The sequence below is a fragment of the Parasteatoda tepidariorum genome, chromosome 8 (assembly GCF_043381705.1).
Source record: "Parasteatoda tepidariorum isolate YZ-2023 chromosome 8, CAS_Ptep_4.0, whole genome shotgun sequence".
Classification (NCBI taxonomy): Eukaryota; Metazoa; Arthropoda; class Arachnida; order Araneae; family Theridiidae; genus Parasteatoda; species Parasteatoda tepidariorum.
Genome location: NC_092211.1, coordinates 55,416,580 through 55,444,043, shown reverse-complemented (window position 1 = coordinate 55,444,043; position 27,464 = coordinate 55,416,580). Strand labels below are relative to the sequence as shown.

At 30.5% G+C, this 27,464-nt stretch overlaps 1 long non-coding RNA gene across 1 annotated transcript; it reads right to left on the bottom strand.

Moving 5' to 3' along the window:
* Positions 1-3,747: 3,747 nt before the first annotated feature.
* Positions 3,748-17,166, bottom strand: LOC107447677 (uncharacterized). The gene is made up of 3 exons (XR_001584557.3): positions 16,805-17,166; positions 5,582-5,766; positions 3,748-4,005 (listed from the first exon to the last, which is right to left on the bottom strand). It is a non-coding gene; the product is annotated as an uncharacterized lncRNA (long non-coding RNA).
* Between the last annotated feature and the right edge of the window lie 10,298 nt (positions 17,167-27,464).

The window sequence follows — 27,464 nt, the reverse complement described above, 5'->3', positions numbered from 1 at the left end:
AAAATATGCATTCATTAAAGAAAATTAATGTTTTTGTGAAGATTCTAGCAAACTAAAATTATAAATTTTTCTCTTGTTTCTTTTTTGAATTTGACAACTAAAATTAGTTAAATGTCTTTACTCTTGGAAAAAATATATATTAAAATGTATGTGTTAGTTCATCAAAAAAATCTATTTTGGCCTGTTCAAGGAGTTTTATGTTTCAAATTATAATTCAATATTTATCAAATTATTTAACTTTTTTTGAGGTAATTATACAATAAATTTTTTTAATCTATTTTTAATTATGTAAAGAAATTTTTTGTAATACATCCCATGATATTAGTTAGCTACAAATTTGTGAAGTCTAGTTCAAGTTGAATACGATTTTGTAGGATTCTGAAATATTTTCTCTGGTCAGTTAGAAGTTTATCCTCTGTCTTGGATTTTATGAAAATTTTTAAGATAACCATTTATGTGAACAAAAATGTTACTCGAATTACTTTGATAATTATTTAAATGATAATTGCATAAATAACTCGTCATTAAAATTATACTTATACCTTTTGAGTGTTTTTGAATCTATGATTGGATTTTTGCAAAAGAACATGGGAAATGATATGAACTTCTGAAGAATTGAGGTTTCAAATTAATATGCAAGTCTAAACGTGGTGATTAGATAAAACATAATAATTACCAGTTAAAATCTTTTATCATTCACTAACTTGATCAGAAAAGAAAAAGCTGCAGATGTGATGTCTTCTCGTATAATGGCTTTGCACAATTTCAATTTTTTAGTATAAATATGTTTAAATTTCATTTCTGCTATTGATAGCATAAAATGTAATTTATAATAAAATATGTTAAGCTCTAATCGTGAATTTAAGAAATTAGATTCACTGGATCTGAAATCTGTTTTTACCTAGTAATGTTTTTGTTGGATTCTATGAAAATGTTATTGAAGTTTATAAATTTTATTATTACGAACATGGAACACCCATCACAATTTTGGGTTAATGACCATTGATCTTCTTATCCGCAGCCTTGTAATTTTGATTCCAAACCAGAAGACAAGGGAACTCCTAAATTTGCTATCTTGGAGAACTTCTTGATGGAACTAACCCGCATTTTGTTTACATGGAGACAAAAACTAACCTTTCACAGTTAGCCTGACGGCAGGGGGACTCTAACCCATGATCCGTCTAACCCTGAGGATATTTTACGTTAGCACTGTGGTCAGTGGGAGCCGGGTACGGAATTCGTATCGACCAGTCATCGCTGGGATTCGAACCTGGTTCACCTCATTGGAAGGCGAATGCTCTATCTCGTGAGCCACTACGGCTCAAGTCGATAAATTAATTCGGTAAAATATTCAATAATTTTAAATTTCACTTTTTTTTTTTTTTTAAAGACGGAATGGATAATTTCATCTATAGCTCTACTTTGTTGCTATTTCTAGTGGTGCAATTCCCTCCCTCTACAAGCTTAGCTTAACAAAGTGCTAAGTTTTTAAATTTAAAAGTAAAGCATTTTTTTTAAATTTTATTAATTACGCTCCTATTATTAATAATTGATTTTCGTAAGAATTTTGTTAAAATAATGTAGACTTTACATACACTTTATGTGATTTGTCCTTGAAATAGGTTTTGAAATTTCGCATAGTATATTAACTATTGCTTTAGAATTCTACAGTTGGCAAACAATACAATATTTTCAGTTGGTAAACTGATAAGTATAATTTGAAAGTAAATTTTTTAAAACTGTTTCAAAAATACTCCATTTATTAAAGTTGTGTTCTATAGTATTATTTAAAAAAAATTTTTTAAAGGGAAAATGAAAGTTTTGAGGTAAAAGTTTATAAAATGGCAGAAATTCGATATCCGTTTCTATTTCGCTAGTTAATTCACGATTAGTTCAAATTTAAGTCGGACACTTTCTAATTACCAATTGTCGAGGCATAAAAGATGGATATAATTTTGATTTTGTTAAGTGGATAAATTAGTGTTGGAATAAGGAAAAACTTATTAATATTTTTTCTTCAAACGTTTTAAAAATTATATAGTATTTAAAGTTTTCAATGGTGTTTGTAGCATTTCTATTAATAAAAACGCAAATACCCTATCACAGCAGGGATATGGGTGTGTCAGTAAATTCTGACATCTTCCCATTCCTACTAATTATCCTAACAGTAATATATTACTTTCACAATGCGATCTTAATCAGTTCTTTAGGGTCGTAAATCAGATTACTTTCAATAATTAGAGACTTTCCTGATGCCCAAATAGATATTTCAGTAAAAATAAAGCCTGCAAGATTTTTATATGAAGGTCTTATTTGAATAGTGGTTCAACTCCATTTTGACATAATGCGGAGCTATAAATTCAAATAAGTGAATTTTTTCTCCTAGCTTGTCTGATTTGTGTGGTTTTCTCTGACTGTTGAAATAAACTGGTTGTTTAACCATTTGCTGTCGTGTTTCTGCTTTTAACTAAAACTTTTTTTTTTTTTTTTGCCGTTCCAGTGAAAGGTCTGTTTTTTGCCACCACAGCAATGAAACATAATGATCTTAATATCGTATCCGTTCGCTTTAACTCCATATGATTTGGAGAGTTATAATTCAAAATAATACTTTCCAAATTGTGTTCAAGTGTAATAAAATTTTTTCTTTAAAAATTGTTTTTTCTTCTTCCTTCATGAATTATCAAAAAAAAAATTTTTTTCTTGAAAATTTTGACTAAAAAGTACATTTTGAATAGTATGGCAACGGCAGCTATATACGGCAGCGGAAGATAAAATAAAAATGACTTGCATAAAAATTAAATATAAATCTTTGACACAGAATTCTTATTAAACATATTTTAACACTTTTTTTTATTATTTCGTATTAATTTCAGTCAAAATAATTGAAAAACATTATATTTAGCATTTTAATAATTTATAGTTATAAAATATGGCACGAAACACCAGTGTCTTTTTCTGCGTTAAAGGTAAAATCTTCCAAGCACGACTTACTTTCAAATGAATAATTTTTCAAATTTTTACCTATTTGTAGTTATTCAGATTTAAGAGAAACGCTTATTCATCAGTGAAATTTCTTTAATTTACAAAATCAACTATTGATAAATTTTGAATGAAAATAAACAAAAAAAAAATTTATTTTCAAACTACATTTTATGGATTTAAATTTCAGTAGAAATATGATTCAGATAATCTAGCAGATTTTATTTAGTAACTATTAGACTTTTTTATTATTAAAAATACCTGAATATGTTTTTGTTCGCAACTAAAGTGTCAGGAAAATAATAATATCCTGACACTTTAGTAACACCGGTGTCCCTTTTATATATCCTGACACTAAGTGTCAGGATATATAAAAAGGACACCGGTGTCCCATCTGCTTCAAAGGGTTGAAGCTTTTAGAATATTCTCAATTTAATTTTAAATAGCATGATTTATAACAAAACTTAGATTGTCCGTAACTTAATAGATTGATCAATTTCAATCAAATTTAGATCAATAAAATTTCAGATCTAGTTCTAATACGAATATTAACCCGTGTTTGGGAGTGCATAACAGTAAATAAGTTATAGATTTTGTTTAATATTGTTGTTGAAAGAGTAATAGAGCCGATGCCCTATGGGTATCTCTAAATAATTATTTTTGTTATCTATTATGAGTGGGTGAATCAAGCTTTAGTTCAACATAATTCTTTCTATTTCTTCAAATTGTCTTTATTTCCCTTTTGCTATTTTATTAAATCGACAGCCATTACAATTTATTAAAATAATTTATTCAATAAAAATTCTAAAATCTAACATGACTATATTCTAAAAGATCTGTTGCGTTTATAAAAAATATTAACAAAAGTGCATATCGACAAAGTTCTTTTTGTCCTTAAAAACGGGTCCCCACGGACCATTGCTTTTCTTCTCTTTTGAATTTTTGTCGTCATTGGAACTTTTCCAGCTAAACGACTGTTTTTGTGCGTTGTTGTACTTTGTTACCCAGGCTCCATACGACTCAGACCTGTAAAAAAATTTTAAGAGTTAGTCTGATGATGTGAAGTATATCATGTCTTTACAAAATGTAAGATAATCTAACTTTTCTGCTGTATACGTAAAATAATGCGGAAGGAATAATAATGTGGGTAAAACAGTTTGTATCGCACTAAAGTTATTTTAAACTATATAAATTGTAATATAAAGTTATATAAATGTAATGTTAAAAAGAAGTTTAGGACTAATAGTATTCATTGGAATAAAATAAATAGCGCAAGAGGTTGAAAAACAATTTTTTTTTCAAAGCTACTCTTCTAGAACTAACGTAAATAGAGCACCATGTTGTCTGCTAATTGGATACCTGCGAGCGACGTCATCGTCAGTAAAACTTGCCAGTACTCGATTCAGAAGCCAATCAGGTTCGACACACACTCGTGACGTCACTTACAGGTATCCAATTAAATCTGATTTAAATCACGTGATTGGGCCTAATCACGTATACTTCTTCTCGAGTTGCAAGAACCCAATTAAAATGATGAAATTATCGTTTTCTTTTATTATTTTTGAACTAAATTAATAAAAATTCTTTTAAATCATTTGGCTACTTTACTTCTATAAAATGATTAGCTGATTTTTTTTAAAAAAAAGGATCTAACGTTAATGTAAGTATGCACATTTTTTTAAGCACTTAAATATCGATTTAATTTAAATAGTTTAACTTCTGCTATATTGTTCCTAAATTTATTTCTGTGTTGAATATAATGCAAATTTATATGCCTGCCATGTATCACTGCCTGTTTCCCATTTATAATTACAAAACTGGGACTATAATTCTTATATTTTTTTTAATAAAAAACAAACTATTATATGCTCGTAGTTCAAAGTCGTTCACTATACACGAAAATTATTTTATTTCAATGTTATTACGGTAAAAAAATGTAATTAAAATAAATAATAATAGAAAACAGGGGGGATTTGAAAATTTTTGTTGTGTTTGCTACATTCACACTTTGTTATTATCAGTTTTAAAAAAGGATCACGACATTGTTATCTGGCATTTTTTGCAACATTACATTTAACTTCTTCAAGTTGTTTTTATTTCCCTTTTGCATCAGGGTGCCTCGTAATGACCGGCCTTAAAATATAATATTAGAATCCCTGTCAAAAAATTATACACATTAGGGGTTGCAAATTAATATAATGGAAAAATTTCATAACTTTATAGAAATCTAACAAATCAATACTGAGAGAAGCGGGACTAAAAACATCAAAGCTTGTTTGACTGTTGAAGGAAGAAAAAAAAGAGGAGTTGAAAGGCGATTAAGAGGAATACCTCCAACTTTCATTGAACAATCTAACTGCTTTAGATATTTTTTTCATCTCACCTTACTCACTAGTGATTCAACTGTTTTCCATAATGTTTTTGTTCCCTTATTACCTTTGAGGCTTTTGATTATTTATGTTTTATTACTCGAAATAATTTTCAATAAACGTTATTGATCTAGGAATCTAATATTTAAAACAGTTTTGTTACAAATGGAGAAAAAAAATTCCGTAAGAAGAAAAAAGTTAACGCTTATAGAAAATGCAATTTACGAAATTACCTGTCATTGGTCGTCTTCTTTTGAGGAAACTCATAACCGAGACCCATTTTGGGGACTTTGATGTTTTCGACTCTTGTAGTCTGTCTCTGGCGTGTCCTTATTGGCTGTTTTATTTGCTTTTTCAAAGGCTGTACCTGATGTGTTTATTTTGATGGAGGGAAATATTCTTGCTATATACTTGAATCCTAATTTTAAAAGAAATAAAAATGTTAGAATTAATAAGGATTGATTTTATTAAAAGACAATGTATTATTTTTAAAGAGATCTGCACATGAAGGACTTAGGCCAATAAGTTATATATGATATGATATGACATTGCATATTATATATGATATGATATGATAAGTTTGGGCAATATCATAAGCTACTACTGTTGATAGACATTTTCAAACTACCCAGGGTAGCGTTTCTGGTAAAAAAAACATCGTGATTTCCCTGCAAGCAATAAGATGTTTCTGTGTATTGTTCTGTTATCTGAATTACAAGCACGTCTGTAAACAAACATCCTATCCTATACTCATGGTTTTTAATCTTTGGTGCAGAAGATTTAAAACTTTTCGAATAGTTCTTAAAATATGTTAATTAACCCCTTAACGATCGGTTAATTTTCAAGAAAACAGTCATAAAAGTGCCTATTTTTTTTTTTACCTTTGTATTTGTATTACGTGCTGACTAGGGCTTACATAATAGTTTAAAATAAACTATCTACGATTACCTTAAAAATATCTTGGTACTGCCATCTGGTGTGTAAAATGGGAAATAAAATGTTTTCCGGACAAAAGAAATGAATCAGTTTTATTCTTATTGGCGCGTTACTACTGAACACTCCAGAACGTCAATATTACGGGAGCGAGAAATAGAGGGCGAGAACTCACCCCGTCATTTTCACGGGAGAGAGAAGGAAGGGGTTAATAGTGTTTTAATCAAATAAATCGAAATAAGTAGAACTACGATTAGTACATTCAATTCGTCGTTTAAAAGACAGTCGCTTTAAAATTGTATTATGCTAAAATATTCTTTTTGATAAAAAAGTTTATTTTCATATGTTTTTTTAATGAAAATGCTGAATTCAAACCTTTATAACCATTAAAAAACCAGTGACAAAGAGATACGAAAATTAAGCGAATCTTCGATGTTTATAAATATATGAATTTCGTCATTCCACTTAGTATAAAAACTAACAGCATCAAAAACCTCCATTGAGATTATTGTTGTGAGTCTCAATTTCATTGAAAAAATAAGCTAAAATAGCTTCGACAATTTCAAACCATAATACTTATATCCGACTTAGCTTTAATCCAAATATCTCTTTTAGGTTTACGCAGACGAAATCATGTCAAAAAGTTAAAGTGAAAATTAAATAAAAAATTAAAATGGTTCAAAATTCATGCTTGCTACAACTTTCTATTGGCAGTGTATATTTTATATTATTCCGTAATAAAGTCTTTGCTTATACATAAGGTAAAAGCATTTTCAATTTTTACCACTGCTTTAATGAATTATTATACTTGTACCTTTTTCAGATTTAATATAATTAAATTAATGTAATTTATGAAATAAATTCAAAAATTTAAACACTTCCTTACAAAAAAGGAATTAATTTAATTTTAATTTCTAAGGATTTTTACGTTTTAAGAATTATTAAACTAAGATAAGATATAAATAAATAAATTATTTTATTATTATTTTTAAATATCTTTACGTTTTACGAATTATTAAATTCAATTTAGCTATAAATATTTAAAATAAGTCACATGAGTTCATTTTTTTGTTTGAATTTTTAAAATTACCGTGTGTCATAAAAATAATGAACGAATATCATAATAAAAATCTGTAAAAAATTCACTATTTTTTAAAAAACTTTGATTTTCTTTTGAAAATTTCTTAATTGTAAATAAACAGAAGAACTACTCACTTAAAAATAAGCTTCTTATTAAGTAATATCAACTAATCCTCACAATTCCTTTTGTAAAGTGCCTGATTATTATACAACACTCTTTTTATGTATTACAAAATTGACCTTCATTAATTCGTAATACTACAAAAACGAACGTAATAACCGAAGCTAAGTTACGCCTTTAGTTATTTATTCAGCTTCTAAACTTGTTTTAGTCAATTCAGAGGTCGAAAGGCAGGTGATTCTGAGTCTAGTTTTCACTTTATATTAGAAAAAAAATTGTAACAACCAAAACATTGTTAATTAATATTCTTTAAGCGTAAAAAGAAGTGAAGTTTCTGAAAAGAAAACGTGAAGTGTTTATTTTGTTGACGTTGTTATATTATATAGAGAATTACTGACGTCAATACCAGTTTGAGAAAATTTACTCCAAGCATTCTTCTGACTCTCATATCGCAAAAACTGATGGAGGTAAAAACGGAAACATTTTGTACGTTTTTAACGAAACGTTTAAGGAATATTCTGGTACGAAAACTCTGTTTTTGTGGATATTTGTTAATGTCAATAAATTTTTTCGGTGTGTAATTTAGTTTAGAGAAAACTGTTAACAATAGATTTATGATGATTTGGAGCCATGTACTTTTAAGTCTGAAAATGTGCACTGTGTCTAATTTTGTTTAAATTTTGAATTAATTGGAAATCATATCCTTTTACCGAATATGCATTATTGGTTTTAACTTGTATTAGTAACTAATTAATAAATTAAAAATTTAATACAAAGTACAAAAGAACATAAAATTATTCTATTTTTTGTACGAATTAATTTTAATGAGTATAACTTAAACAGTGGAATATGCTAGCAACAATTTTTATTGAAAATTGACCGCAGACTCAAATAAAATCCGGACATTATTGACCAGTAAGTAAATTTCATATTTCCATGACATAATGATAGACATATTTTCTTCATTTTTGTTAATTATGATGAAAGTAAACATTTACAAATATAGTAGATTTTATTTTGTCATCGGCATTGAACGCTTTATCCATATCAGATTTGCGGCTATCTGTGTTTAACACCGTAGCATTGTAATTTTTAACACAGAAGACGAGAACTTCTGAATCAAGCATTGGAACTAACTCGCACTCACGGGACACAGTTTGTGATGAATTAAAAGTCGCAAATGTAACGTGTAGGGGAAAACTACGCAAAACTTCCTCAGTTAGATTAAACAGAGATGCTTTTCATCTCCACTATGGCCGATACGAGCAAGAACAAGAATTCGAACCTCATATGGTGGCAGGTGCTCTTGTCCCTGAACCATCCCGGTTCAAATTACTTAGATTTTGCCAAAAGCATTGAACAGAGATTTAAATTGGAATTAAGCTATCAATGTTTAACTCGATATTTATGTCATTTTTAGCACAACAAAGAAGGCAAAGGAACTCCGGGGTCAAGTTCTTTATTTTATTTTACAACTTTCGTTGAACAGCCGTATGATTTTTGTGTTTGAGGCTTTTGACGCTAAACTCTTGTAATTTTGAAAGGGGAACTCTTGGATCAAAAATTAGGATAAACGGAATGAGGACTTTTTGGCGGAACTAATCAGCATTTGCGTTACATGATAAAGAAAACCACGGTTACTTCCCAAGGTTTAAACCAAGCATTAAAGCAATTTGGATTGATTCATGAAGGTGGAACTATCTCGCATTTGCGTTAGACGGAGAGGAAAACCTCCCGTGGTTAGTCCGACGGCAATTGGACTATAACTAGTAATCAATAATAAATTATTAAATTTACGTACATAAATAAAAACTATTACAATCCATGACCGCAATCATGCGTCTTAGATTCAACAATGATTCGTCTTTAAAGATCAAAATAATTGCTAATTAATGGTTCAACAAAGTGTTAATCTCTCATATACGAAAGTTATTTGCAAACCTACACAGTAAATAAGTATGCAAGATTCTACAATTATTTCGCAAATCAAAATTTTTGATGGTTTTCCATTGATGGACCAACATAATCTTGAAGGAAATCATCCATAATTCCATCATTTTTTGATGGTAACCAACATAAGTAACCGTCACTCCAATCCAATGTAAGAATTCTGACTGATTTACGATGGCCAACATAAAGAAAAACCAAATGTTTTGATGGTATATTCCTGCTGAACCAACAGAAATTTACATTAAACCATCATGGAAACGTATTGTTGTGCCATTATGGACCATCGCGAATTTCCATAGTTTACTAGAAATAAAATATTGGAACGATCATGAACAACCATCATCCGAAAGAAGGAATAATTCGGACTGATTTATAATCGGCCAACATAAAAAAAAAATGTTTTAATGGTATATTCCTGAGAACCATCAAAAATTCCTACTATAACATCATGGAAATGTGTAGTTGGAACCATCATGGACCACCACGGATCATCATGAATCGTTGGTTCGTGAGAATCAAATTCTATTGATGGTTAACCATCATAGTATTAAAAATGCATTTTCCATCATGGAATGATGGAAGTTTGTTGGCATATCAAACACCATGAACACAGAATGATAAATGTTGGATGATGGTGACCATCAAATGATGTCGGACCATCATGAATCGCACTGAAACCAACATAAACCATCAAATTTTTTTCATGGGACCATCAAGAATTTTGACTTGAGTTCCTCAGTCCTCTGAGCCAGAATATTATCATAAGAATTCTAATTGTCTCTTAAACGATCACGAAGGGGAGAAAAAAAATCAGGTAGCATGGTGATTAAAATATTACACCGCTTGAAAGACGTTAGTTCAGTTTCTTTACTTTTTTTCTTCTTGTGCTTGTAACTGTAAAGATATTCTTGTTTAGATATGAAAATAAAAAATAAAAAAACTGCATTCCCTTCGCATGATTCATCTGACAGGTTATCTAATATCTTCATATTGAAGGTCACATTCGTCAGGAACAGAATGGTAATTTTATCACAGTAAAAATAATTTCAAAGTAAAAGAAAAAAAATAATTGCAAATGACGCATCAAGTAAAGTATATCCAGCATAGCATACTAAAAAGCTAAATCGCAAGGTTTCGGCTTCTACTGAGGAAGATTAAAAACGTATTTTGTGTTGGATGAATTTCCAAGGGAGATAATTTTAACTCCTTTGCCGAAGCGAAGAACATTAATGGTTATATTTTTGGTTTACAACTAATTTTTAAATTAATCAGAGTTGTTAAGATTTAACCTGATGGTATTTTTTTAATAATTACATTTTATTATTAACAAATCAGTTCCAGATAGTAAGTTTAATAGTTAGTTTTAATAGTAAATTTAATATAATGAAATTCATAAAAGGATATATTAACATTTTCATCACTTCTATACACTAATGTGCTTTAAATTTACAATTAACCTTTTTATAAGCACATATAATCAGAAATTTCAAATAACGTACTAAGGTATTCTCACAAAAATTTGGGATACTAATTCACAATACAATTGAAACTGTTGTTATAACAAGATACAATATGTAATATTATTAGAATCGAAATTCAACGAAATTGGAAAATAATTTATTTATAAAAATATATTTTGAATACTATTTTCCCAGACCTGTGAGTCTTGTTACATACAGTTTCAAATAATACTTTTAAAATGTAGCTAAATTAACAGGTTAAATTTAATTAATCATGTTTATTAATGCAACAAGACTTTTACTAAGACTATAAAAAATAAATAAAATAATGAAAAAACCTAATAAAAGCCTGAAAAAAAATCCCAATTGACTTTGAAATTCCCAATAAAACCCTAAAATCTCTCATAACTCTGAAAAAAATCCAATGGGTTAAGTTTTCTTGTTGAAAAAACCTAATTAACTTCGAAAAACCCCATAAAACCCTGAAAAAGCCCACAAACTCGAAAAAAAAGTCAGTGGGTTTTTTTTCTCCTTAAAAATCCCGGATTCTTTACAACCCGCAAATTAAAATAATTAAATGAACATTAATTAGATATCGCAATTAGGCATAACTAAATTTCATAAAATTGTCACATTGTCCCTAACTTCCAGGAGATTGTAATCCAAATGACGCGTAACCCAGTCATATCAAACTTACTATTAAGCTAAATTATAAGATTTTGAAATCCTTAAACGAACATTAATTAAGTATCACAATTAGGCATAACTGAATTTCACAAAATTGTCACATTGTCACTAACTTCGAGGAGATTGTAAGCCAAATGACACGTAACCCAGTCATATCAAACTTACTATTAAGCTAAATTATAAGATTTTGAACGAACATTAATTAGGTATCGTAACTAGGCATAACTAAATTTCATAAATTTGTCACATTGTCACTAACGTCAAGGATATTGTAATCCAAATGACGCGTAACCCAGTCATATCAAACTTACTATTAAGCTAAATTATAAGATTTTGAAATCCTAAAACGAACATTAATTAGGTATCACAATTAGGCATAACTAAATTTCACAAAATTGTCACATTGTCACTAACTTCCTGGAGATTGTAATACAAATGACACGTAACCCAGTCATATCAAACTTATTATTAAGCTAAATTATAAGATTTTGAAATCCTAAAACGAACATCAATTAGGTATCACAATTAGGTATAACTGAATTTCAATAAAAGTGTCACATTTTTAACAAGTTTATTTAGTTTTAACGTTCCTTTTTAAAATCTTCATTCAATTCACTTGTTAAGGTAGGTAGCAATCATATTAGTGAAATCTGTTAAATTTGTGCTAAGATTATGTAATTCTGACATTCATATTAAACTCTTTATTTAACTCCTTTACTAAAGTGTAACGCCATAATATATTCATGCAAGCAAAACGTGGATTTGAAATTTAATATACGTACAGAATTGATTTTATTTGTGATAGTATTATCTTGCCAGAAAGTTATTTTTTTCTTTTCATCTGATAAGTTTGATACAAAGGCTAAAAAAACATATTTAATATGTACTGGTTTGTTTTCACTATGAAAAATGTGTTAAACTCAGTGTTTGAATTCGGAAAGAATATCTTGATTGCCTTATTTCGAGTTAAGTAGCGACGAATGATTTGAGAAGACGGTTCTTTCTTATCAGTAAACTGATACAAATAACTTCATTGGCGAAAAACAATTACGAAAGATATTTTTGTCATTGACTTACTTTTGTGAAATCATTTTTCTGGAGATTACTATTCAAATTTAGATTGCAGGAAAATGAAGGGAAAAAAATGTCGTAAGTATAAGAAATCATCATTGAGGAACAAACTATCCACCAAAAGAAAATTGGGATAAAATGGTGGTTAATTAGTGAGAAAAAAAAGAAATAAGTCCACTTAATAATTTCTTGTTTTAAATACAAATTAAATTTTGAACGTATTATGAACTTTGAATTTATGTTTTTCCTTTTAAAATAGTTTGTGGTCTTTACTAATTTATTTTGAGTTTATACTTCGTGTTATGGAAAACCATATATAGTGCGGCTTTCAGGAGAACTCCTCCAGACACCCGTTTCACGTCGTGGTGGGTACTATGGTCACGAGGAAAGATCACTTCGAATAGGGGTGTGGGTTGAATAGTTTTGTCTTAATTTTAGTGTAGGTCATCATGAGTAAACCAATCGACCTTCTTTCCTTCATTTCACCACCATTAGAAATGCACTCTCGCTTGTTACCATAGCAGCAGACAGCCCCAGACTTTCAGTCAGGAGTTCTCTTCAAAGCCGCACTATACTAATTTAGTAAAAAATGCCGTTCTGCACAAGTAAATTGTCGACCAAGAGGGAATTTTGAGGTTAACGATATGATGCTGGCAATATGGTCAGCATGAGCCTCAGTGGCTCAGGAGAGTTCGCCTTCAAATGAGGTGAACCGGGCTCGAAATCCAGCGATGTCGATACAAATTCCGCATCCGGCTTGAACCGACCACAGTGCTGACGTGAAATATCCTCTGTGGTTGACGGATCATGGGTTAGAGTCCTCTTGCGGTCAGACTAACCGTGGGAGGATTTCCTCTCCGTGTAACCAAATGTGGGTTAGTTCTATTAAAAAATCCTCCACGAAGGCAAATTTCTCCCAGAACTTGATACAGGAGTCTCTTGGATTGGGTCTTGTTGTTTGGATTTGTTTTCTTTGATGTATTAAGTTCATTTCAGACAGTTAATTCTTATTAATAATTATTTTTATTAATTACTGTTAATAATTTTTATTTACCAAAGATTACTGGCATCTGCCTAAAAATGGAGGCTCTAATATTTTTTTTAAAAAATATTAAAATCCTTCATTTCTAATTTTTTTATTTTATTTATTTAAATTAAATTATAAAGATCACAGTTCGAAAAAATAATTCTTTTGTCGAAGTGACTTAAAAAGTAGTTCTTCTCATTATTAATAAATTATTTTTCCTAATTATTAACTTATTTCATTATTATTGTCAAATATTAGCTTATTTTTCCAAAAAAATTGAAAAAAGAATTAGATTTTATATAAAAAAAAATCAATTTTCACTTTAGTGATTTCAACAGAAGTAAGAACATATGAAATAAGTTTTTGGATAAAAAATATTCAAAGGCTGCATTAATAAGTCATATTTTCAAAGAAATTTTTTTTCTCTTAAATTAATTACTGGCTTATTATTTTTCGCACTTAAATTCTTCATTGTAATATTTTTTCTGAAATTCTCTCTTTTTTTCGATTAAAAATCAAATCAGATCAATACTTTTTCTTAAAGCTCGGATTTCTTTTGAGATTTTGTTGATGACACGTTGATGCTAACACTCAAATAAGTTATAATAAGTTATAACATTTTAAAAACCTTATTAATTTCATTACAGTGAAATGGAAAATACTGTAGCGAATTATCATCCTAACACATTTGGCATAGAAATTGATTATTTTAACCATTTTACTTTTTGACCTCATTAATAATTCAATCCTCTTACATTTTAAACTCATTAAAAATTAACCACGAAAAAACCTTTTTTTAATATTTATTGCGATTTGTAATAAATAATGTACTAATTTATGCTAAAATATTGTATTTTAATACTTTAATATTTAAATTATTTTACAATTGAAAATATTAATATTTAAACCATTTTACCCTTTGTAAACAGTATTTTAACTTTTAACTCTCTTGAAAAGATTAATATTTAAACCATTTTACACTTGAAAACATTAATATTTAAACTATTTTACAATAGAAAACAATAATATTTAAACAATTTTACACTTGAAAACATTAAGATTTAAACCTTTTTTTATTTAAACACATTAATACTTTAACTGACTAATATTTTATATTTTAACATATTAATATTTTAACCATTTTGGCATATTAACCCTCTTGTGTAGTGTTCTTTTAGAAGGACGATTCCTTTTTTCGAAAAAAGGGGTAATATATTTAACTATTTTACATATTAAATAGTAATATTTTTACCTCTTAACATTTTAGATTTTAGCATATTATATTAAAAAATAGAAACATGTCTTTAAAAAGAACGGTTTCTATTTTTTTTTAAAAGAAAAAGTGAAAGCAGAAATTATTAATTATTAGAGCTTATTTTACAGAAAAAAAGATAGTTCTGTTCTAACTGTCATAATATGTTAATAATATAAAGATTTATAGTTGGAACTGGTGTCAAAACAAGGTATATTTTAAAGACTGATATGATGAATAACAGAACGAAATATTCACTTCATATAAACAATTACGCATTGCCACTCATTTCATATTTGGAACACTTTTCATCGGTGACATAAATAGGTAAATATTTTACATTTTAACTTAATCAACATTTCAAAAGATGCATATTTCAGGGAAGATTTCCGTATCGTGATCTTAGACATAATAATCGCCAAGACTTTGGCAACTTAAATGCAGTGACTTCGCGAAAAACTAAGAATGAAAAAAATCTCTGAGTGCTATTATTATTATTTTTTTTAATTGCAAGTTTAAAATCCATTTGGCGCCCTATAGGTTGTAGTTGGGGCAACAGATCACGATGCGGAGATATCCCCACAATTTACATATCAACGTATTATCAGGTCTGCCAACTGCTACGCTTTTTGCTAAAATATTTTATTGAGTGGTAGATTGAATTAAAGCTCACAGAATATTTGGTACTTATGCCGAAATTTTAAGAGTCTCGCCACGAGAGGGTTGGATTTGTTGTTGTTGTAGTTCATTTGCGTCGCACTAGAGCTTCACAATGGGCCATTGGCGACGGTCTGAGAAACATCCCTGAGGATGATCCGAATGCATGCCATCGCAATTTTGATCCTCTGCAGAGGCGATGGCACCCCCGCTTCGGTATCCCGACGACCTACACGCGAAGTCGAGCACTTTACGGTAGAACAGTTAAATAAGGACCAATACCGCACACCCTCGGTATCTACACAGACTGATCCATACCTGCCAACTCTTCCGGATTTTCCGGAAGATTTCTTTTTCTTATTTAAAGTGGTAGCAATACGCGGGTTATTCCAATTAACTTTTTGAATTATAATGATAATTACAAATGAGTTTGACCACCACTACATATAAATAATTACAATAAATATATCAAAGCATAATAATCCTACCTCAAGCGAATTTCAACGGGATCAAAACATAAATTTATTTTTGAGTCAGATTGTTTTTCGTTTATAGTTTTACAACCACTCTGTTGTTGTTGTTGTTGTTGTTAATTTACGTCGCACTAGAGCTGCACAATGGGCTATTGGCGACGGTCTGGGAAACATCCCGGAGGACGATCCGAAGACACGCCATCACAATTTTGATCCTCTGCGGAGGGGATGGCACCCCCGCTTCGGTAGCCCGACGACCTGCGCGCGAAGTCGAGCACTTTACGGTAGCACAGTTTAACGAGGACCGATACCGCACACCCTCGGTCCCTACGCAGACTGATCCAAGTGGTCACCCACCCGCACACTGACCGCAGCCAGTGATGCTTGACTTCGGTGATCTGCTGGGAACCGTGTCTTAACGATCAGTCCACTGTGGGACTACAACCACTCTGAAAATCCATTCTCGGAAAGAGTGAAAGTTGGCAGGTATGCTGATCCAAGTGGTCACCCACCAGCACACTGACCGCAACCAGTGATGCTTGACTTCGGTGACAAGAGGGTTGGAATAAAGTGGCATTTTATATAGGCTTTCGAATCCTTTACAAGTAGTGGTATGAAAGATTACTCCAAATCAAATTTATAAGAGAAAGAATTATGCATTAACTTAGCTACCACTGGAAGAAATTTTTTCAAAAAGCGTAGAAAGTTGACAAGGCCTGCATGATAAGCAATTAAAAGTACTCACTTTTTCAAGGAACGTGATGAAGTTGAGTCAATACTTTAAGTTCTAGAACGTTTCCACTATTTCCTTGTCTGCTACCTTTAACAGTGCTAAGATTGTTGAAAAAGAATCTAATTCTGAACGCCAGGTCCAGGCTAAGGCTCTCCGCTTTTCGCATAAGGCCACGCAACGGGCTTCAAAGTGAAAATATTTTGGGAATCCAAACCGGCAGCTAGAACGAAAACTCCAAACGATTTCAAATTCAGTTTCGAAGAGCTGTAGTTAATCGGTGCAAATTTCGTTCGAACTATTCCTTCTGGATGCAAAGTAACAGAATGATCTGTTTAGAATTTTTAAAGAACATATTAGATTATGTCGAGCAGTTTAAGCTCGAGATAAGCACCTCCTTTTATATCCTTTGAAATCGGCCTTCGATTGTGATAGGCTGTTTTCTTTTGACTAAAAGCGGCATAGATGATAAACTGATAAGAGGCTTTTCCCAAATTGCATCAAGATCGCCGGATGGTGGGGCAAAGATCGCGACAGACATATCTTTCGAATATTTTTGAAAGGGTCATCTTTAGATTTTGCCTTAATTTTACGTGACCTTTAGCATGCGTAATTAAATTCTGATAAGATGTCTAAGTATAGGACATAGTATAATTCTAGAACATTTGAACGTAATCATGTTTAATTTTAGAATTTACCTTACACCAAGTAATTTCTGTTCTCAACGTCTTCGTAAAATTATGCAACTGATAGGCTTTAAAGTTAGAAACTATCAAAGTTCAGAACAGCAAAAGATGAATTGTTAAATATTATTTCAAGTAAAAATATTTTTCGAATAGAAACTAAGTTAATTTATTTAAACCTTAGACTCTGAATTTTCATTAAACATATTTTTTATACTTTCTTCATTATTTTGTATTAATTTAGGTCAAAATAAAAGAAAAATACTATATTTAGAATTTTAATAATTTATATTTATGAAATAGGGACAGATAGGAATAGATAGGACACATATGTCCATTGCCAATTATGGGCTGATGTCTCACTTAAAAACACCATTTTTTTTTCAAATTTACGCTTAGTAGCAGTTATTTAGATATAAGAGAAACGGTTAGATCTCATTGAAATTCTTTTAATTTACAAAATGAATTATTGATAAATTTTTGAACATGAATGGAAATTTTTGTTTCTAACTACTTTTTTTAGGTTTTATATTTTTGAAGAAATCTAATTCTAAAAACCTAATAGATTGTTTTAGTAAATATTAGACTGTTTTTTATAATTAAACATTTTTATAATTTATAATTAAAAAAAAAAAACAAAATATTTTTTTGCTTGTAATCAGAGAGTCAGAAAAAAAACATAAAAAAGACACCGGTGTCTAATCTGTTGAAAGGGGTTAAGAGTGTGGCAAATTTGTATAATATTATGGATTAAGGTACTGATACTACAGTTTAACTTTTATAGTATCAGCTACAGATATAAACGATGCTTTACAAATGATAGTACTACTATATTCTTAAACAGTGTTAATCAGTCTACATCTATATAAGTAATAAATGAACACGAAATGCAAAATAATTACCAAAGAGGGACTTGGATCTAATCGAAATTCATAATTGAATTTTTTTTTAATTTACAAGATCAATTATTGATACATTTTTGAAAATGAATGAAAAAAAATTTCTTTTCAAACTGTTTTTTTTTTTTTTGGTTTTTATATTTTAGTACAAATATAATTCCGATAATTTATCAGATTTTTTTAGTAACTATTAGACTCTTTTTCATAATTAAAAAATACCAAAATACATTTTTACTAGCATCAGAAAAAAGCGTATATAAAAGGGACACTTTTGTTTCTTTTGCGCTGAAGGTTTAAAATGTTCCTTTGTTGTTTTATTTTACTGACTGTACAAGTATAAATGACAAAACGGAAAAAATATTATTCATAATCAAAATAATTCTGTGACAAAGAGAATATTTCACAATAGATATAACTTAAAAGTTATAATGCTTAATGTTCACAATAGATATAACTTAAGAGCTATAAAGAGCTATAATTGTTTAAATATCAAACCCAAAAAATGGTAATGATAAAAAATTTATGCATATAAGAAAAAAAATACCGATAAAGAATGTTTAAATATCGTTTTTTATATATATATATAAATACAGCTAATTATTATTGTCTAAAAGTTATAATTGAAATAATTTTGCGTAATTTTAAATTAGTTAAAAATTTTACAAACAACAAGAACAATAAATGTGTCCTAATTGTAATCTTCTTGAAAATATCTAAAAAGTAGCACCATAAAAATGCGCTATTTTATATTCAGTTCATTCGGGAAATTTGAACAATTCTGTAATTTACGAACTCGAAATAGTTGATAATATTCTAATATCTCCTTAAAGAGCGGGACAAATAATTGAAAAGCATATCGGAAGAGGCTGCACAATGGGCTATTGGCGACGGTCTGGGGAATATCCCTGAGGATGCCATCGCAATTTTGATTCTCTGCAGAGGGGATGGCTCTCCTGCTTTAGTAGCCTGAAGACCTGCGCGCGAAGTTATACTTTGGAAACACTTATATTTCTAGACTTTAAAATTTTGATTTTGTTGACTGCAAAATCTACGAAAAACACGCTCTAATTTGTTCAGTTGTAATTACTGTTAAAAAAAATGTATACCACACTTAAACTATATTAAGCTCTTTTTTTTTTTGTAATATTTGAAAAACAAACTTAAAATATATTTGAAAACTTAAATAGGTACAAGTAAGAATAGGGTTTTAACTTGACACACACACACACAAGAATTTTCAAGACTGGGTTTTTTTTTCGTGAGAAGTTATATATTGCTTTATATACAAAATGTTCTTAAGCATTTGACATTGTTAAGGCAAATTAAGTAATTTTTCCTGTGTATTTTTTCATGCTGAATTTAACAAGAGCAAACATGAGTCAATAGGACTCACAGTTCAGGAGTCTCAAGAATTTTTACGCATAAATAGTACAATATCTGATTTGAACTTATTTACACTTTACTTCCAAACTCTTTATCAAATAAACTCGAATTTAGTTTTATTGGACCCGGTGTAAGAAAAAAAAATTCTCTAGAAAAAAATACCATACTTGTCTAGACAGTCACTAAATAGATGTGTTAAAAGTATAACTAAGCTTAAGTTGAAATAATACATTTTCTATATCGAAACGATAAACTTTCAACTTTTTAACTATTAGTTCCAACTTGTCTTCAGTTTCCTTCGATTTAGCGTGAAAAATGCATAGGATATTATACTCCGTCTAGATAGCAATCCCAACTAGGAAAGTTAAAGAATGCACATTTTGTATGAGAAATAATTGTAATTTTTTTAATACTACCCTCATGCTTCTAAGAACCTTCATGCTGCATTTAGAAAAAGGGCCACTACCCTCATGCTGTTGAAGAACCTTCACGTTGCAGAAAAAGAGTAGCTACATTTATGCTGCTGGAGAGCCTCCCTGCTGCATTTAGAAAAAGAGTCGCTACATTTATGCTGCTGGAGAACCTCCCTGCTGCATTTAGTTGTTGTTGTTCATTTACGTCGCACTAGAGCTGCACAATGGGCTATTGGCGATGGTCTGGGAAACATCCCTGAGGATGATCCGAAGACATGCCATCACAATTTTTGATCCTCTGCGGAGGGGATGGCACCCCCTCTTCGGTAGCCCGACGACCTGCACGCGAACCAGCTGCATTTAGAAAAAAGGTTAAAGCTATGGATAGGATTAAACTGCGTATTTTCTTATCATCCATTTAATTTGAAATTTATTCTACCTAAATTAAATGCTTAAAGTTAAATTCTTTTATTGACTATTGATTGTTACACATGCACACGCAGGCTTGTGTGCTCATTACAAAATACGGCTATTAAGCTCCGTTCAAACTGTGTAACTAATAGCAGAAGTTAGAAAAGGGCATCCAGGGTTTAGGCGAGATTTGAACCTGCAGCTTCCTCATTTAAATGTTTGAATAAACAGCGAGACCACTCGGCCAAAGCGGCCCCAGCTTATTGTTTTATTGCAATTACATTGTCCTGCAGTAGACTGATCGTTAAGACACGGTTCCCAGCAGATCACCGAAGTCAAGCATCACTGGTAGCTGCCAGTGTGCGGGTGGGTGACCACTTGGATTAGTCTGAGTAGGGACCGAGGGTGTGCGGTATTAGTCTAGGTTGAACTGTTCTACCATAAAGTGCTCGACTTCGTGTGCAGGTCGTCGGGCTATCGAAGTGGGGGTGCCATCCCTTCTGTTGAGGTTCAAAATTCTGACGGCATGTCTTCTTATCATCCTCAGGGATGTTTCCCAGACCGTCGCCAATAGCTCATTGTGCACCTCTAGTGTGACGTAAATAAACTACAACAACAACAAACCAATTACATACATTAGCAGGCTTGTGTGCTCGATTTAGGCTTATAAACCTTTGCAAGCAGAAGGACTCTAGAAAAATTCAGCGACGGACATCACGAGGAATACGTCCAGGGTTACGGCGGGATTCGAACCCGCTACCTCCATGGTTTGAACAGTGTTTGGCGGGCGATACCTCTCGGCCATGGAGGTCTCAGCTTAATAGTTATGTATTGCAAGCTTTGTTGGATAGAAATAAACAGCCGGAAATCGAAACAATACAAAAGCATTGGAAGAATTGAAATAAAGATGGTATAAGTGTGTTTACTAGAAATTTGAGCCTGCTATCCTTTGTAAAAGATTGAAATAAATTTATCACTTAAGTACACATGACAAATTAAACCTAAAAGTTGAAAATATTTGTTGTGCTCTTATTTCATCGTGTTTCTTAAAACACTCAATTACGATTTGAGAATAATACAAATGAAAATAATTTTTTTTCTGTTCTCTTAGTATTTATCTTGGAAAAAGCTTAGAAGTTGTTTATTGTGTTAAAAGTTAAAACTTATTTAAAAAGAAATATGTTTGAACAAGGAATACAAACAATACTGATAAAATTCAAAGTTCGTTGTGAAAATAGCCAGCAAGATTGGTAAATGAACAAGAAAATATAACAGGTATGTTTCAGAAGTTTTTATTCTGAGTATCAAATTAAAAAATTAACTTTTCTATTCATCTGAAATTTAAGTGCGCGTTCATTTTACGAAATGTAATAAATTTTATTGTCATATTTTTGCATCTCAATAATATTTGTTGAAAATGTATGAATTTGCAGTTTATTTTTCAACTGGATTGTATAAGAGGATTTAAAAAAATTTATGTATCCTAATTCAACAAATTTTTAATTAGATTTTATAAATATATTTTTTTTCTCTTAAAATTATCTTTAAGAGATTTCTGATGCCCGCAATCTGTTCTAAAGATATGAATGAATGAATAAATAAATACATAAATAAAAATAACATTGGAGGGATCGAACTTTGAACCATTCTCCTTATTAAACAATTGAGACTCCGTTTTTCAAATTACTTCTCGAACATTTTGAGGGTCACAAATCCGAATGATAAAAAAAATTCGATTACATTTAAGAAAAGTATGTTTTTTCGTTTGATTTTCGTAACTTAAATTATCGTTTGTAGTTATTGAATTTCAGTACTTGAAATTTCAGCCATTTTCTTAAGGGTTATATTAGTTATAATTGTGTTGTTAGTTATACTATTAGTTAGTTGGGACCATATATATTTATTATCTTGCTACTTTTCCTACAATTTTGAGAGTACAAATATACAATCCAAATCTGTCGAAGAAATTCGAATGCATTTCGAGTAAATTATGACATTGCATACAAATGCCTAAAATTCCAATCATTCGAATCACCCAGTACATTGATCGTAAGACACGGTTCCCAGTAGATCACCGAAGTTAGATATCACCGTCAGTGAGTGACCAATTTTGATCAGTCTGTGAAGGGACCGAGGGTGTGTGGTATTGGTCCTAGTTAAATTGTTCCACCTGAAGTTTGTATTCGGATCATCCTAAGATTTTTCCAGACAGTCGCCAATAGCCTATTTTGTAGCTCTAGAGTGATGTAAATTACTACTAGGATAGTCTAGGATTACTAAGATCTAGGATTACTAATCATTCGAACACAGATTAACAGTTTCATTTTCAAATTGAATAAAAATTTTGAAATCAGAATAAATCAGTACTGAAGTTACCAGTATCTTTCTCTTTACATTTGCTATTTTTTTTTTATATTTATAAAATATTAGTTAATATTTGAAAACTTTAGAGTTAAAAATGTACATTTTTACTTGTTATTTACTAATTTTTGTTAAATCTAGGTGTCCCGCAGTGGACTGATCGTTAAGACACGGTTCCCAGCAGATCACCGAAGTCAAGCATCACTGGCTGCGGTCAGTGTGCGGGTGGGTGACCACTTGGATCAGCCTGCGTAGGGACCGAGGGTGTGCGGTATTGGTCATCATTAAACTGTTCTACCGTAAAGTGCTCGACTTCGCGTGCAGGTCGTCGGGCTACCGAAGCGGGGGTTCCATCCCCTCCGCAGAGGACCAAAATTCTGATGGCATGTCTTCGGATCATCCTCAGGGATGTCGCCAATAGCCCATTGTGCAGCTCTAGTGCGACGTAAATGAACAACAACAACAACAATTAAATCTAGGTATGCAAAACGAAAACTAGTTTTTCAATTTTTAAAGGACAAATCAATGTGTTACGTGGTTTTTATTTTCTTATTTTTTAATTAGTAATATATTAAAATGTATTCTTTTTCAATTTCTCAAAGACAACCTATCTAAATATATAAATTCTAAATTTCATCTAGTTATCGATTAATATTAAGATGTATCGCTTAAAATTGGAATAAAAAAAATCTATTGGGGTGAAAAGGCTTTCCAAGTTTCAGTATTTTAAGTCATACAAAAAAAAAAAAACTTCAAATGTTTTTACTATTAATTATTTATAAATTTAAGCATAATAATTTTAAACTATATTTTAGTTTTACTGACGCTTCATAGTTACCGAACGAGAAAGATACTTTTAGTTGAGTTGTTTACTTTTAATTTTCTTACATTTTCATTTGATTTTCATGCATTTCAGAAATTTCTATTAAAGAAAAGTGTCATGAGTTTCTGTAAGAATCAACGGAAGTTTTTTAATTTTGTATTGATGAAATCGTAATATATATATAAATGAATTGAAATATTTATAAACTAAAAGTTTAAAGTGGTCTATCAACGGGAACAGTCGGTTATTATTAATACTAACCGCTCAATATTAATAATAACCAAGTAAGCCGGAAAAATATGAATAATTTAATCGAATTTATCACATTAACCGGTTATTATTAATAATAACCAATGAAGTCTGGTCAATGCCATTCTTTCGCGTTTTTACTATGGATATTTCAGGATCTGTCATCTATAATTGCCAAAGCATCAAATTGATTTCAAACTGGAAAATTAAAAAAAAAAAAATTTTGAATTGTTAGCCCGGGGGTTGGCTACGAGTAATACCTTCGAGTTGATCCCTTGCTGTGATATTTTTTTTTAGTTTCTCGCGGGCTGGTGCCCGGAAGTTGCCAAAACTTGGCGATTATTCTGCTACAGATCCATGGTACGGAAATCTTCCTTTTCTCTTTCTGACTTCGACCAAATTATTAATTTTGACCGGTTAGTATTAATAATAACCAGATTTATAACTTTAATCGTAGCATACATATTACATATTTCTGGAACTTCTCTTTAAAAAAAATATTAGCTTTCATACAAAGCCTGACCAAAATACATAACCATTAAAAGAGCAAACGAAGCGGTCTCGAATTGCAGAAGAACCCCGAAAGAAACTGCGAAAGTAATTCTAGGGATTGGCGAACGAAACGATCAGGGAGTGGGCCCCTAGTGCATTCAATATTTACAGTTATTTATCGTATATGTTCTTAATTTTATTAAAATTCAATCGTTAAGTGTTCATTGGTATGACTAATCAGAATTTATGTTCATTTGTATTTTTATGCTAAAACACACATTTTAAAGAATATTGAAAAAAAATGTCGGAATTAAACAGCAGCTATTTTTTAAATTGAAGGAAAATTTAAAAAAATGCAAGAGTTATAATAATCTGTGTACATTGTTTTCTAAACAGCACATTGTTTCGTACACTTTATCTTATATTGTTTTATTTTAATCCCTTGTAGCTTCTGATTTTATTCATCAGTGAAACCTCAAGTTCCATATAAGAAAGTTTTGGTTTCTTAATATTCTATAACGTCTTAGAGTTTCTCAGAAAAGAAGAAACTTACGCGGAAACTTCACATGGAAAATTTTTTCTCAGCTTTAAATTTTGTTTCTTAGATATATAAAAGAATAATTTAAGCAGAAAAATTTTGTTCTTCAGTTTTTTTTAACGTTTATTAACAATTTAAAAACTTAAATAATTGCATCTTATTTAAGTAGATGCAATTTTTAAGAGTTTTATAAATTTAATTTAGCCATTTGTTAGAATTCCGTGATATGCGGAGAGAGTATCTGGAGAAATTTTTCAGGAAAATATACTTTTTAAAAACAAATTTTACAAACACGACTGTTGAATTTTTACAAATTTGAATATCGAACCTAAATATAAAATAAAGCATTAAGTACTATTTCCCCAACAAAAAAATCAAATAAGAAAAAGCAATTTAAAAAAGATTTGCTTTATCTTAATCTGTCAGCGAACGTGATGACAGCCGCGCTTCTGCTTTTAAACACACGTGAACACAGCATGTTAAAGTTAGTAACCATTGGCTAACGTGACGTATCATAAGTATCCCTTTTTTTTTATCTGATACCATGCTCACTTCATCTGGAACACGTTTAGATGGTCATGCAAGTACCAAATAAGGGATCTTTTAAATGATTATTTCCTGAAAAATATGCGTGATCGTTATGTAATAAAACTGTACCAATTTTCTGGTCTCTTGGGTAAACAGTTTCTTTTTCAATAACAAAGGCTTAGGCAAATCTCGGATTAGGATTAGTTGTGAAGATTTAATGCCTAGTTTCGAAAATGTTTTTTTAATATTCTAATTAGATTTATTGGACGTCGGGCTTATAATGAATGGATGACCATGACAGACATTAAACGAGGTTTGTTGACATCAGTCAAGGTAAAAATAGTGTTGAGAATCGTGGGAAAGATTTAAGTCGTAAAAAACGGACCACCTTGATCGAATGATCGGATCTTCACGTTCTAGGACTCCATTTTAAAGGTTCAAGTTTGTGACCTCAACTGTGTTAATTAATTAGTGGAGACGATATTTTAAGTTACGAAATCAGATTAAAAAAAGTATCTTCTCTGAATAAACATACCTTTTTTTTCTATGAACTTTGATTTCAGACCTCAGGGTAGCCACTATCTGGGTAATATGTTCCCCATAGCTTGGTCAAGAGAGCGACCCAAAGTATAGCGTATTTCACTATATCTTGAGAACTTTTTAAACCAATTGAAAAATTTTTGCACACAATTATAAAATTTATTTATCCAAATATAATTCCATGCAAAATACCACTTGGAGTATATATTTATTATTCTTAATATTTTCTTTAATAATAGTGGAATAAATTTTCAATTGCTAGGTATACTATTTTTTACGTCATTTTAAAAAATGCAATTTTAAATGGAAAAATACGAAAATGAGCGAAATCGGTCGAATAGTTTCTGAGAAATCAAAATTTGAAAATATCGTGTTTTTAAAAATATCATACAAAAATAAGCAATTTTCTAGTAAATAATAAAAAAAATTTCTGGTTTATTGACTCTTTCTTTTTAATCTAAGCTTTTCTCCTGCTTTCTTAAAATTTAACAATGATGTACAGTGCTTCAAAATAAATGAGTTGTGTTGAGACTATGGGTGTCACAGGTCTCTAATTTTTGAGGGGGAGGAAATTGAAATACGCAGTCAGAATAGTTTCCTTAATTTTACACACGAGAAAAAAAATCCTTATACTTGTTTAATGAAAAAGACTGATAATTATGTTTTTTAAATCTTTTTTTCCTTGCTTCCAACTTAGAATAATTTAAACCGATGATGATTCTGGAAAATTTTCTTTGTTTGTCTGAAATAATAAGGGCTTTCAGAGATTTCTAATTATTGAGGGGGACATATACCCACCGACCTTACCGCTAACGACCCCCATGGTTGAGACTTATATCATTCTAAAATCTTCTCAAGGGTTGATCTTCTTCAAGTAAACGCTGGTGTTACAACCCCAAGGTACCCTAGTGTCTTCCTCTTCTTTTTTCTTTGCTCCAGACATAGTTTCTAACTTCATTTGATACAATTAGGCTCTTATGAAATTAAATTCTTGAAAATATATATTCAACCAATTTTATTTATATTCAAAGTCAATAATGCTGAGAAATGAAGATTAATTGAACACATTATTGAAGGCAATGCCAAGTCACGTGACACTATGCTAATGTTAACTTTATGGGGAAAATGTGAATTTTTCGCTCAAAAATATCTTAGAAATAATATAATCTGCTTTTTGTGAGATAATTTCTACTTGTAACTGCAGATTAGAATCTTGAACTCATTATTTTTTATTATCTTGATAGCATAGTTTAAACTTTTTTAGGATAGTTTAAAGGAACAAGGTTCGAGTAAAAAGAACGGCTAGTCAAAAAGTCACTGGTTCGCAAAAACACTGGAAGAGGGAGAAAAGCATA